This window comes from Dipodomys merriami, unplaced genomic scaffold (genome assembly GCF_024711535.1).
Source record: "Dipodomys merriami isolate MVZ:Mamm:240054 unplaced genomic scaffold, mDipMer1.0.p SCAF_76, whole genome shotgun sequence".
Lineage (NCBI taxonomy): Eukaryota > Metazoa > Chordata > Mammalia > Rodentia > Heteromyidae > Dipodomys > Dipodomys merriami.
The window spans coordinates 2,447,047-2,463,175 of NW_027206357.1; positions in this window are offsets into that span (position 1 = coordinate 2,447,047).

Genomic DNA, 16,129 nt, shown 5'->3' on the forward strand with positions numbered 1-16,129 from the left:
CCTAACACTAACTCTCGCACTACCCTAACCCTCACCCTAATCCTAAACCTCACCCTAACCCTAACCCTAACCCTAACCCTCATCCTCATACTAAACCTCACACTAACCCTAACCCTAATCCTCAATCTAACCCTCATCCTAACCCTAACCTAACCCTAATCCTTACCCTAACCCTAAACGTAACCCTAATCCTCACCCTTATCTTAACCCTCAACCTCAGCCTAAACCTCATCTTTACCCTTACCATTATCATCACCCTAACTCTCACCCTAACGCTAAACCTCATCCTAACCCTCACCCTAACTGTAAACCTAACCATCACCCTAACACTAACCTTCACCCTCAACATCATGCTCAGCCTAACCCTAAGCCTAAGCCTAAGCCTAACCTAACCCTCAACCGCACCCTGATCCTAACCCTAATCCTAACCCTAACCCTAAACCTCAACCTAACCCTCATTCTAACCTTAAGCCTAAAACTAAACATAACCATAACCCTCGACTTAACCCTCCAACTAACACTAAATCTAACCCTAAACCTCAATCTCACCCTAACCCTAATCCTAACCCTAACCCTAAACCTCACCCTAACCCTAACCCTAACCCTCACCCTCACCCTCAATCTCACCCTCACCATAACTCTAACCCTAACCCTAACAATAACACTAATCCTAAACCTAAACCTAACCCTAACACTAACTCTAACTGTAATCCTAACACTCACCCACTTGCTAACCCTAATTCTAACCCTAACCCTCACCCTACCCCTAACAATATCCCTCAACCAAACCCTAAACCTCACGCTCCCCGTAACTCTAACCCTCACCCTATCCCTAAACATAAACGAACCCTAACTCTCACTCTAACCCTAACCCTAAACCTCACCATCACCCTCACCCTCAGCCTGACCCAAAGCATAACCGTAACCCTCACACTCACCCTAACCCTTACCCTAAACCTAATCCTAACCCTAACTCTAACCCTCACCCTCAGCCTCAATCTAACCCTAAATCTAACCCTAAACCTCACCCTCACCCTCACCATCACCCTAACCATAACCTTAAACTTCACCCTCACACTCACGCTAGACCTTACCCTAACCCTAATCCTAACCCTAACCCTCATCCTAACCCTCCCCCTAACCCTAACCCTCACACTCAACCTCACCCTCAGCCTAACACTAAGCCTATCCCTAAACCAAAACCTAACACACAACTCCCCCTCACTCTAACCCTAATCCTATCCCTAACCCTAACCCTAACCCTAACTCTTCCCTTAACTCTCACCCTAACCCTAACCCTAAAACTAACCCTTACCATAACCCTCAACCTAAACTTCACCCTAACCTTAACTCTAACCCTCACACTCACCCTAACCCTAACCCTAAACCTCACCCTAACCCTAAACCTGACCCTCAACCTCAGCTTAACCCTAAGCCTGTCCCTAAACCTAACACTCAGGCTTACCCTAACATTAACCCTAATCCTACTCCTAAGCCTAACCCTAACCCTCACCCTCAACCTAACCCTCACCTTAAGCCTAACCCTAATATTAATCCTAACCCTAACCCTCACCCTCAGCCTCACCCGAACACTAACTCTAACACTGAACCTCACCCTGACCCTAACCCTAACCCTATCCCTAAACCTCATCCTAGACCTAACCCTAACCCTCAACCTCACCCTCACCATAACCTTAACCCTAACCCTAACACTAACAATAACCCTAACACTAACCCTAAACTGCACCCTAAACATAACCCTCACCCTCACCCTAACCCTCACCCTAACCCTTACCATCACCCTAACACTAACCCTAACACTAATACTAAACCTCACACTAACCCTAACCATCACCCTAACCATAAACCTCACCCTAATACTAACCCTAAACCTCAAACTCTCCCTACACATCGCCCTAAACCCCAAAGCTTATCCTCACCCTAAACTTCACACTAAACCTAACACTAATCCTCAATCTAATCGTCCCGCTCGCCCTAACCCTAACCCTAACCCTCACCCTAACCTAACCCTCACTCTTACTATAACACTCACCCTCAGCCTAAACCTGACATTTACCCTTACCGTCCCTCCAACCCTAACCCTCACTCTAACCCTAACCCTCACCCTAATCCTAACTTTACCCCGAAACCTCAACCTCACCCTAAGCCTAACTCTAACCCTAACCCTAACACTAACACACACCATAACCCTAAACCTAACAATCACCCTAACCCTAATCCTCACCCCAACCCTCACCCTCAGCCTAACCCTAAACCTAAGCCTAACCCTAACCCTAAACCTCACACTCACCCTCACCCTAATGCTAAACCTAACCCTAAACCTTAACCTAACCCTCAACCTAACCTTAATCCTAACACTTACCCTAACCCTAACCCTCGACCTAATCCTCCAACTAAACCTAAATCTAACCATAAACCTCACCCTCACACTAACCCTAATCCTAACCCTGACCCTAAACCTCACCCTAACGGTAACACTCACCCTCACCCTCAACCTCATCATAACTCTAACCCTGAACCTAACAATAACAGTAATCCTAACCCTCAACCTAATCCTAACCATAACCCTAACACTAATGCTAATACTCAACCTCACCCTAACCCTAATCCTAACACTAACCCTCACGGTAAACCTAATCCTCACCCTCACTGTAACTCTAACCCTCATCCTAACCCTCACCCTCACCCTAACACTAACCCTAAACCTCACCCAAACACTAACCCTAACCGTCACCCTCACCCTAGCTCTCACCCTAACCCTAATTCTAACCCTAATCCTCATCCTAACCCTCACCCTAACCCTAACCCTAACCCTCACACTAACTCTAACCCTAACCCTCACCTTAAACCTAGCCCTCACCCTCACCCTCATCCTAAACCTAAGCCTAACCCATTCCCTAACCCGAAACCTCACACTCAACCTAAATCTAACCCTAATCCTCATCCTAACACTCACCCTCACACTAACCCTAATCCTACTCCTAATCCTAATCCTAACCCTCACCCTCAAACTAACCCTCATCTTAAGCCAAAGCCTAACATTAATCCTAACCCTAACCCTCAGACTCAGCCTCACCCTAACTTTAACTCTAACACTAAACCTCACCCTGAAACCTAATCCTAAACCTCGCCCTCAAACTAGCCCTCACCCTAACCAGAATCCTAACCCTAACCATCACCCTAAACCTAACCATAACCCTCACCCTCAACCTAACCCTAACCCTCACCCTCAACCTCACCCTCAGCTTAACCCTAAGCCTAACCCTAAACCTAATTCTAACACACACATTCACCCTCACCCTAACCCTAAGAATAACCCTAACCCTCACCGTCACCGTCACCCTCAGTGTAACCCTAAGCCTAAACCTAACCCTATCCCTAACACTCACACTCACCCGAAACCTTACCCTAATCCTAATCCTAACCCTAACCCTAACCCTCAATCTCAGCCTCACCTTAACCCTAACTATAACCCTAAAACTCACCCTCACCCTAACCCTATAGTAACCCTAACCATAAACCTCACTCTAACCCTAACCCTAAGCCTCACCCTCACCCGAGCCCTCACCCTAACCCTAATCCTAACCCTAACCCTCATCCTAACCTTCCGCCTAACCCTAAACCTAACCCTCACCCTTGACCTAAACCTCACCCTAACCCTAACCCTCACCCTCACCCTCACCCTCAGCCTAACACTAAGCCTAACCCTAACCCTAACCTTCACACTCAGCCTAACCCTACCCCTAATACTAATCCTAACCCTAACCTTCACCCTCATGTTAACGCAAATCCTAACCCTAACCTAAATCCTAACCCTCCCTCTAACTCTCACCCTAACCCTAACACTAACACTAACCCTAACCCTAAACCTCAACCTAACCCTCACCCTAAACCTACCTCTAACCCTAAACCTCACCCTCACCCTAAACCTCACCCTAACCCTATGCCTAACCCTCACCCTCACCGTAACCTTAACTTTAAACTGAAACCTAAAAATAACCCTTACCCTAATCCTAACCCTCAACCTAAACATAACCCTCATCCTAACCAAAACCCTCATCCTAAGACTTACCTCACCCTAACACTAACCCTAACACTAACACTAACACTCACCCTAACACTAACCCTAAATCTAACCCTAAGCATCTCCCTCACACTCACCGTAACTTTAAAACTAACCCTAAAAATAACACTATCCCTAAACCAAACCATCACCCTAACCCTATTCCTCACACCCACCCTCACCCTCAGCCTAATCCTAAGCCTAAGCCTAACCCTCACCCTAACACTCATACTCACCCTCACTCTAACTCTAATCCTAAACGTAACCCTATCCTTAAATCTCTACCTAAGCCTCACCCTCACCCTAACCCTAACACTAACCCTAACCTGAAACCTCACTCTAACCCTTCCCCTAATCCTAACTCTAACCCTAAACCTCACCCTCACCCTAACCCTAACCCTAACCCTAAACCTCACAGTAAACCTCACCCTAAACCTAAACTTCACCCTTACCCTCAACCTCACTGTATCTCTAACCCTTACAATAACAATAACGCTAACCCTATCCCTAACCTTAATCTTAACCCTAACCATAACCCTCACCCTCAGCCATACCCTCACTGCAAACTTAACCCTAACCCTAACCCTAACCCTAACCCGAATCCGCACCCCCACCCTTACCCTCAGCCTAACACTAAGCCTAACCCTAAATCTATCCCTAACCCTCACTGTAACCCTAACCCTAACCCTAAACCTAAACCTAACCCTAACCCTAACCCTAAAGCTAACACTAATCCTCTGCCTCACCCTGACCCAAACCAAGCCCTAACCCTAACCCTCACCCTAACCCTAAGTCTAACCCCAACCCTAAAACTTACTCTCACTCTCACATTAACCCTAATCCTGAACCTAACTCTAAACCTAACCCTCACCATAACCCTCAACCTAGTCCTCACCGTAACCCTAATCCTAACACTAAAACTAATCCTAACACTCACCCTAACGCTAAACCTAACCCTCACCTAACCCTAACCCTACCCTCACCCTCATGCTCGGCCTAAGCCTAAGCCTAAGCCTAACCCTAACCCTCACTCTCACCCTAACCCTAACACTAACCCTAAATCTAACCATAAACCTCACTCTCAACCTGACCCTAACTCTAACCCTAACCCTAAACCTAAACCTCATCCTAACCCTAAACCTAACCCTCAACCTAACCATAACCCTCACCCTAACCTTAACCCTCACCCTAACATTTACCCTCACCCTAACACTAACCCTAAGCCTAACACTAACCCTCACCCTCACCCTCACCCTCACCATAACCGTAACCGTAAACCTAACTAACCCTAACAATAATCCTAAACCTAACCCTAACCCTCAACCTAACCATAACCCTAACCATAACCCTAACCCTAACCCTCACCCTAACATTTACCCTCACCCTAACACTAACCCTCACACTAACCCTAACCATCACCCTAACCCTAAACCTCACCCTAAACCTAAACCTAACCCTCACCCTCACCCTAACCCTCACACTAACCATAACCCTCATTCTCACTCTAAACCCCAAACTAACCCTAAAACTAATCCTCAATCTAAACCTCAGCCACACCCTTCCCCTAACCCTAACCTCACCCTAACCTTAACTCTCACCCCACCATAACTCTCACCTTCAGCCTAACCCTCACGTTTACACTTATAATCACCCCCATCCTAAAAACTTCACCCTAACCCTAAAGCTCACCCTAACACTAATGCTAACCCTCACCATAACCATCACCCTCACCCTAACCCTAACCCTCACCCTAACCCTCATCCTCACTCTAAACCTCACACTAACCCTAACCCTAATCCTCAATCTAACACTAACCCTAACCCTAACCCTAACCCTTAACCTAACGCTAAACCTAAAGCTAAGTCTCACACTTATCTTAAACATCACCCTAAGCCTAAACCTCACCATTACCCTTACAATCATCCTCACCATAAACCTCCCTCTAAACGTAAACATCATCCTAACCCAAACCGTAATCCTAACCATCACCCTAACCCTAACCCTTACCCTCAACCTCACACTCAGCCTAAACCTAAGACTAAGCCTAACACTTACTCTAACCTTCACTCTCACCTTAGCCCTCACCCTAACCCTAAACCTAATCCTCACACTCACACTCACCCTAATCCTAATCCTAACCCTAAACAACCTAACCCTAAACCTCACCCTCACCATAACCCTTACCCTAACCCTCACCCTAAACCTAAACCTAACCCGAACCCTAACTCTCACCCTAAATCTAACCCTAACCCTCACCCTAACCCTAACCCTTACCCTCACCCTCACTCTAACCCTCACCCTAACCCTAATCCTAAACTTAACCCTCACCCTAACCCTAACCCTAAACCTAACCCTCACCCTAAAACTAACCCTCACCCTAAACCTCACCCTCAGCCCAACCCTAAGCCTAAACCTAAACCTATACATAACAGACACACTCACCTTCACCCTCACCCTAACCCTAACCCTAACCTTAACGCTAACCCTCCCCCTAACTATCACCCTAACCCTAACCCTAACCCTAACCCTCAACCTAACCATCACCCTAAACCTAACACTAACCCTAAACCTCACACTCACCCTAAACCTCACCCTAAACCTAACTCTCATCCTCACCCTCACAGTAAACTTAACCTTAAACCGAACCCTAACAATAACCCTCACCTTCATCCTAACCCTCACCCTAACCATAACCCTCACCCTAACCCAAACCCTCACCCTAACTCTTTACCTAACCCTAACACTAACTCTAACCCTAACACTAACCCCCACCTAACACAAACCTTAAATCTAACCCTACACCTCTCCCTCAACCTAACCCTAATCCTAACCCTAACTGTAAACCCCACCCTAACCCTAACCCTATCACAAACCCAAACTCTAACCCTAAACATCACTATCAACCTAACCCTAATTCTAACCATAAACCTAAACCTAAACCTCATCCTAAACCTAACCCGAAACTTCACCCTCATCCTCACTAAAACCTAAACCCTAACCCTAATCCTAACCATAAACCAAACCCTAACCCTCACCCTAACAATTACCCTAACCCTAACACTAACCCTAACCCTAACACTAAACCTCACACTAACCCTAACCATCACCCTAAACCCAAACCTCACGCTAACCGTATCCCTAAACCTCACCCTCACCCTAGCCTTCACCCTCACCCTAACCCTCATCCTCACCCTAACCCTCACTCTCACCCTCACCCTCACCCTCAGCCTAACCTTAACCCTAATCCTAATCCTAAGCATAATCCTCACCCTAACCTTAACCCTCACCCTAACCGTAACCCTTAACGTAACACTAACCCTAAACCTAACCCTCACCCTAACCCTAACCCTAAACCTAACACTAACCCTAACAATAACCCTCAAGCTCAGCCTCACCCTAACCCTAAATCTAACCCTAAACTTCACTCTCACCCTAACCGTAACCATAAACCTCACCCTAATCCTCACCCTAAAACTCACCCTCAACCTAGCCCTTGCCCTAACCCTAATGCTAACCCTATCCCTCATCCTAACCCTAAACCTCACCCTAACCCTAAACCTCACCCTCAACTTCACCCTCTGCCTAACCCTAAGCCTAACCCTAGACCTAACCCTAACACACACACTCACCTTCACACTAAACCTAATCCTATCCCTAAACCTAATCATAACCATAACCCTCCAACTAACTCTCAAACTAACACTAACCCTATCCCTCACCCTAACCCTAACTCTAACCCTAAACCTCACCCTCAGCCTAACCCTAACTCTAACCCTAACCCAAACCCTAAACCTCAACCTAACCCTAAGCCTAACCCTCAACCTCACCCTTACCGTAACCGTAACCCTAAATCTATCAATAACCCTATTCCTAACCCAAACCCTCACCCTAAACATAACTCCCACCCTAACCCATAACCGCACCCTAACACTTACTCTCACCCTAACACTAACCCTAACCCTAACACTAACCCTCACACTAACCCTAACACTAACCCTATACCTCAACATAACCCTCACCCTCAACCTAACCCTAACACTACCCCTAAACCTAACCATCACTCTAACCCTCCAACTAACCCTATATCTAAACCTCACCCTCACCCTAACCCTAACCCTCATCCTAACCCTAAACTCACCCTAAACCTAACCCTCACCCTAAAACTTACCCTAACCCTAACACTAACCCTAACCCTAACACTAACACTCACACTAACCCTAATCATCACCCTAACGCCAAAACTCAAGCTAACCCTATCCCTAACCCTCAACCTCACCCTAGCCCTCACTCTAACCCTAACCCTCATCCTCACCCTAACCCTCACCCTCACTCTCACCCTCAGCCTAACCCTAACCCTAATCCTAGTCCTAACCCCAACCCTCACCCTAATCGTAACTCTCACCCTAACCCTAACCCTAACACTAACACTAACCCTAACCCTAAACCTAACCATAATCCTCAGCCTCAGCCTCACCATATACCAAACCCTAACCCTAACCCTCACCCTAACTCTAAGCCTAAACCTAAGCCTAACCCTAACCCTCACACTCACCCACACCATAACCCTAATCCTAAAACTAACCCTATCCATAACCCTAGCCCTCTCCCTAACCCTCACCCTAGCCCTCACCCTTACCCTAATCCTAACCCGAAAACTCATCCAAACCCTCACCCTAACCCTAATTCTAACACTAACCCTAACTCTAACCCTCAACGTCAGCCTAACCCTAACCCTAAATCTAACCCTAAACCTCACCCTCACCCTAACCCTAACCCTAACCCTAAACCTCACGCTAATCCTAACCCTAAACCTCACCCTCACCCTAGCCCTCACCTTAACCCTAATCCTAACCCTAAACCTCTTCCTAGCCCTCACCCTAACACTAATCCTAAACCTCACCATCACCCTAACCATAATCCTAACCCTAACCATCAACCTAAACCTAACCGTCACCCTCACCGTAACCCTTACTCTAACCCTCACCCTAACCCTAAACTTAACCCGAACCTTAACTCTAACCCTAACCCTAACATTAACCTACACCTTAACCCTAAGCTTCAACCTTACCGTAACCCTCACCTTCAGCCAAACCCTCACTTTTACCCTTATCGTCACCCCTACCCTAACCCTCACCCTAACCCAAACACTCACCCTAACCCTCACCCTAAAACTAACTCTACGCCTAAACCTCACCCTCACCCAAAACATAACTCTAACCCTAACCCTAACACTAAACCTCACCTTAACCCTAACTCTAACGCTCAAACTAACCCTAAACTTCACCCTCAACCAAACCCTCAGCCTAAACCTAATGCTAACCCTAACCCTAAACTTAACCCTCACACTCACCCTAACCCTAACCCTAATCCTAATCCTAACCCTAACCCTAACCCTCACCCTCACCTTCAGCCTCACCCTAACCCTAATTCTAACCCTAAACCTCATCTTCACCCTAACCCTAATCCTAACCCTCACCCTCACCCTCACCGAAAACCTAAACCTAACCCTAACCCTAACCCTAACTCTAACCTCCCCCTAACTCTCAACCTAACACTAACACTAACCCTAACCCTAAACCTCACGGTAACCCTAACTCTAAAACTAACCCTCATCCTAACCCTCACCCTAACCCTAACTCCACCCTAAACCTCACCCTCACCCTAACCCTAACTCTAACCCTAACCCTAATACTGAACCTCACCCTAACCCTAACCCTAACCCTCAACCAACAATAACTCTCACCCTAACCCTAACCCTCACCCTAACCCTCATCCTCACTCTAAACCTCACACTAACCCTAACCCTAATCCTCAATCTAACCCTCATCCTAACCCTAACTCTAGCCCTTAATCTAACCCTAAACCTAACCCTAACGCTCACCCTTATCTTAACCCTCACCCTCAGCCTAAACTTCACCATTACCCTTACCATCATCCTCACCCTAAAAATCCCCCTAACCCTAAACCTCATACTGACTCTACCACTACTTGTAAACCTAACCATCACCCTAACCCTAACATTCACCCTCAACCTCACACTCACCCTAACACTAAGACTAAGCCTTACACTTACCCTAACCCTCACCCTAGCCCTCCCCCAAACGCTAATCTTAACCCTAACCCTCATCCAAACCCTCACCCTAACCCTAACACTAACCCTCACCCACAACCTCACACTAACCCTAATCCTAACCCTAACCCTCAACTTAACCCTAAATCTCACCCTCACTGTAACCCTTACCCTAACGCTCACACTAACACTAAAATTAACCCGAACCCTAACGCTCACCCTAAACAAAACCCTAACCCTCACCCTAACCCTAACCCTAAACCTTACCCTCACCATAGCCCTCACCCTAAACCTAATCCTAAACTTAACCCTCATACTAACCCTCCCCCTAACCCTAATCCTAACATTAACCCTCACACTCAACCTCACCCTCAGCCTAACCCTAAGCCTAACCCTAAACCAAACCCTAACACACACACTCACCCTCATCCTAACCCTAATCTTAAACTTAACCCTAACCCTAACCCTCCTCCTAACTCTCACCCTAACCCTAACACTAACACTAACCCTCATCCTAACCCTCACCCTAACCCTAACTCCACCTTAAACCTCAACCTCACCTTAACCCTAACTCTAACCCTAACCCTAACACTGAACCTCACCCTCACCCTAACCCTAACCCTCAACCTAGCAATAACTCTCACCCTAACCCTCACCCTCACCCTAACCCTCATCCTCACTCTAAACCTCACACTAACCCTAACCCTAATCCTCAATCTAACCCTCACCCTAACCCTAACTCTAGCCCTTAATCTAACCCTAAACCTAACCCTAACGCTCACCCTTATCTTAACCCTCACCCTCAGCCTAAACCTCACCATTACCCTTACCATCATCATCACCCTAAAAATCCTCCAAACACTAAACCTCATACTAACTCTAACACTAACTGTAAACATAACCATCACCCTAACCCTAACCCTCACCCTCAACCTCACACTCAGCCTAACACTAAGAGTAAGCCTTACACTACCCTAACCCTCACCCTCAATCTAGCCCTAACCCTAACCCTAATCTTAACCCTAAACCTCATCCTAACCATCACCCTAAACCTAACCCTAACACTTATCCACACCCTCACACTAACCCTAATCCTAAAGCTAACCCTCAACCTAATCCTAAACCTCACCCTCAGTGTAACTCTTACCGTAACGCTCACCCTAACCCTATACTTAAGCCAAACCTTAACGCTCACCCTAAACAAAACCCTAACCCTCACACTTACCCTAACCCTAAACCTTACCCTCACCTTAGCCCTCACCCTAACCCTAATCCTAACCTTAACCCTCATCCTAACCCTCCCCCTAAACCTAATCCTAACGCTAACCCTAACCCTAACCCTCACCCTCAACCTCACCCTCAGCCTAACCCTAAGCCTAACCCTAAACCAAACACTAACACACACACTCACCCTCATCCTAAACCTAATCTTAAACTTAACCCTAACCCTAAACCTCCCCCTAACTCTCACCCTAACCCTAACACTAACACTAACCCTAACCCAAACCCTCAACCTAACCCTCACACTGATTCTAACCTTAAACCTCACCCTCACACTAAACCTCACCCTAAGCCTAAACCTAACCCTCATCCTCACCCTCACTGTAACCGTAAAATTAAACCGAACCCTAACAATAACTCTAAACCAATTCCTAAACCTCAGCTTAACCATAACCCTCACCCTAACCCAAACCCTCACCATAACCCTTAGCCTCACCCTAAAACTAAACCTAACGCTAACACTAACCCTCAACCTAACACTAACCCTAAATCTAACCCTAAACCTCACCCTCAACCTAACACTAACCCTAACCCTAACCGTAAACCCCACCCTAACCCTAACCCTAACCCTCACCTGCACCCTCAACCTCACTGTAACTCTAAACCTAACCCTAACAATAACACTAATCCTAACCAGAACCATCACCCTAACCCTAAACCTCACCCTCATGCTCGGCCTAAGCCTAAGCCTAAGCCTAACCCTAACCCTAAACCTCACCCTAACCCTAACCCTATCACAATCCCTAACTCTAATCCTAAAACTCACTGTCCCCCTAACCCTAATTTTAAGCCTAACCCTAAACCTTAACCTCAACATAACCATAACCGTAACCCTCACCCTCACCCTCACCTTAACCCTAAGCCTAACCCTAACCCTAACAATAACCTTAACCATAACCCTAACCCTCAACCTAACCATAACCCTCAACCTAACCCTAACTCTCAACCTAACACTTTGCCTAACCCTAAAAATAAACTTCACTTAACATTAATCCTCACCCTAACCGAAATCCTAACCCTAAACCTCACCCTAACCCTAACGCTAACCCTAATCCTAAACCTCACACTCACCCTCACCCTAACCCTAATCCTAAACCTAACCCTATCTCTAACCCTAACCCTCACCCTAAACCTCAGCCTAGCCCTCACCCTTAAACTTATCCTAACCCTAAACCTCAACCTAATTCTCAACCTAACCCTAAACCTAACCCTAACCCTCACCCGAACCCGAACCCGAACCTTCAACCTCATGCTCGGCCAAAGCCTAAGCCTAAGCCTAAGCCTAAGCCTAACCCTCACCCTAACCCTGACTCTAAACCTAAACCTAAACCTAAACCTCATCCTAACCCTAACCCTAATCCTCACCCTCACCCTCACAGCAACCGTAACCCTACCCCGAAACCTAACAATAAACCTAACCCTAACCCTAACCCTCACCCTAAGCATAACCCTCACCCTAACCTTAACCCTCACCCTAACACTTACCCTCACCCTAAACCTAACCCTAACCTTCACACTCACCCTAGCCTTCACCCTAACCCTAACCCTCATCCTCACCCTAAATCTCACACTAACCCTAACACTAATCCTCAATCTAACCCTCACCCTAACCTTAACCTTCACCCTTACCGGAACCCTCACCCTCAGCCTAACCCTCACCTTTACCCTTACCGTCACCCCTAGACTAACCTGCACCCTAACCCTAACCCTCATCCTAACCCTAACTGTACCCCTGAACCTCATCCTCACCATAACCCTAAGTCTAACCCTAACCCTAACTCTAAACCTCAACCTAACCCTCACCCTAACCCTAAACCTCATCCTAACCCTCACCCTAACTGTAAACCTAACCATCACCCTAACCTTAACACTCACCCTCAATCTCACGCTCAGCCTAATCCTAAGCCTAAGCCTAACCCTTACCCTCACCCTCACCTTCACCCTAGCCCTCACCCTAACCCTAATTCTAACCTTCACCCTCACCCTAACCCTAACCCTCATCCTCACTCTAAACCTCACACTAACGCTAACCCTAATCCTCAATCTAACAATCCCCCTGACCCTAATACTACCCCTTACTCTAAACCTAAGCCTAAACCTAACCCTCACCCTTATCTTAACCCTCACCCTCACCCTAAACCTCACCTTTACCCTTACCATCATCCTCACCCTAACCCTCACCCTAACCCTAAACCTAAACCTAACCCTAAACTGAACCCTAATCCTAACACTCACTCTCACCCTAACCCTAATCCTAACCCTAACCCTCACCCTAACATTAAACTTCACACTCACTGTAACCCTAACCTCAACCTAACCCTCAACCTAAAGCTATCCCTAACCCTAAACCTTAATCTAACACTAACCCTAACCCTCACCCTCATACTAGCCCTCACCATAACCCTAATCCTAACCCTAACCCTCAACCTAACCCTAACCCTCAACCTAACCCTAACCCTCAAACTAACCCTCACCCTCAGCCTAAACCTAATCCTAATGCTAAGCATAACCCTCACCCACAACCTAACCCTTGTTCTAACCCTAACTCTAACACTAATACTAACACTAAACCTCACCCTAACCCTAACCCTCAACCTCAGCCTCACCCTAACCCTAACTCTAACCCTAAACTCAACTTCCCCCTAAACTTAACCCTAACCTAACCGTAAACCTCACCCTAACCCTCACCGTAAACCTCACCTGATACTAGCCCACACCCTAACCCTAATCCTAACCCTCACCCTCACCTTAACCCTCACCCTCATCTTAACCCTTACCCTCAGCGTAAACCTCACCTTTACCCTTACCATCATCCTCACCCTAACCTCACCCGAACCCTAAACCTCATCCTAACCCTCACCCTAACAATAAACCTAGCCATCACGCTAACCCTAACCCTCACCCTCAAACTCACCCTCAGCCTAACTGGAAGCTTAAGCCTAAGCCTTACCCTAACCCTTACCCTCACCCGAGCCCTCACCCTTACCCTAATCCAAACGATCACACTAACCCTAATCCTCACCTCCATCCTCACACTCAGCCTAACCATAAGCCCAAGCCTAGCCCTAACCTTAATCCTCACCCCCACCCTCACTCTTAGCCTAACCATAAGCCTAAGCCTAATCCTCACCCTAAACCTCACACTCAGTCTCACCCTAACCCTAATCCTAAACCTAACCCTATCCCTAAACCTCAACCTAACCCTCACCCTCACTCTTACCCTAACACTAACCCTAACCCTAAACCTCCCCCTATCCCTCCCCCTAACCCTAACCCTACCCATAACCCTCACCTTCAGCCTCATGCTCACCGCAAACTTAACCCTAACCATAACAATAACAATAAACCTAACACTAAGCCTAACCCAAACCCTAACTCTAATCCTCAACCTCACCCTCACCCTCATCCTAAGCCTAAGCCTAACCATAACTCTAACCCTAAACCTAACCCTAAAACTAACCCTAATCCTCACCTCAACCTCACACTAACCCAAACCCTAACCGTAACCCTCACCCTAATTCTAAGCCTAACCCTAACCATAAACTTCACACTCACCCTCACCCTAACCCTAATACTAAACCTAACCCTATCCCTAACCCTAGCCCTCACCCTTACCCTAATCCTAACCCTATACCTCAATCTAAACTTCACACTAACCCGAACCCTAACCCGAACCCTAACCCTCACCCTCATGCTCGGCCTAAGCCAATGCCTAAGCCTAAGCCTAAGCCTAAACCTAACCTTAACCCTCACCCTAACACTAACACTAACACTAAAGCTAACTCTATCCCTAAATCTCACCTTCACCCTAAGCTTAACTCTAATCCTAAGACTAAAACTAAACCTCATCCTAACCCTAACCCTAACACTAACACTAACACTAACCATAACCCTAAACCTAACCCTAACAATAACCCTAACCCTAACCCTCACACTCACCCTAACCATAACTCTAACCCTAAACCTAACCCTCACCCAAACACTTACCTTCACCTTAACATAAACCCTAACGCTAACACTAACGCTCACACTAACCCTAAGCATCACCCTAACAGTAAACCTCATCCTAACACTAACCCTAACCCTCAAGCTCACCCTAAAACTCACACAAACCCTAACACTAATCCTCAATCTAACCCTCATCCTCATCCTAACCCTAACACTAACCCTCACCCTAACCCTAACCCTCACCATTACTGTAACCCTCACCCTCAGCCAAACCCTCAAATTTACCCTTACCCTCAACCCCACCCTAACCCGCACCCTAACCATAACCTTTACCCTAACCCTCACCCTAAACCTAACTCTACTCCTAAACCTCACCCTCACCTTAACCCTAACCCTAACCCAACACTAACACTAAACATCACCCTAAACCTAACCCTAACTCTCACCCTTACACTCACCGTAAACGTATCTCTAAACCTAACCCTAAAAATAACCCTAACCCTAACCCTCACCCAACCATAACCCTCACTCAAAACCTAACACTCACCCTAACACTTACCCTCACCCTAACACTGACCCTAAGCCGAACACTAACCCTCACACTAACCCTAACCCTCAACCTAATCCTAAACCTCACCATAACCCTATCCCGAACCCTAACACTCACCCTCAACCTAGCCCTCACCATAACCCTAATTTTAACCCTCACCTTCACCCTAATCCTCATCCTCACCCTAAAACCTAAG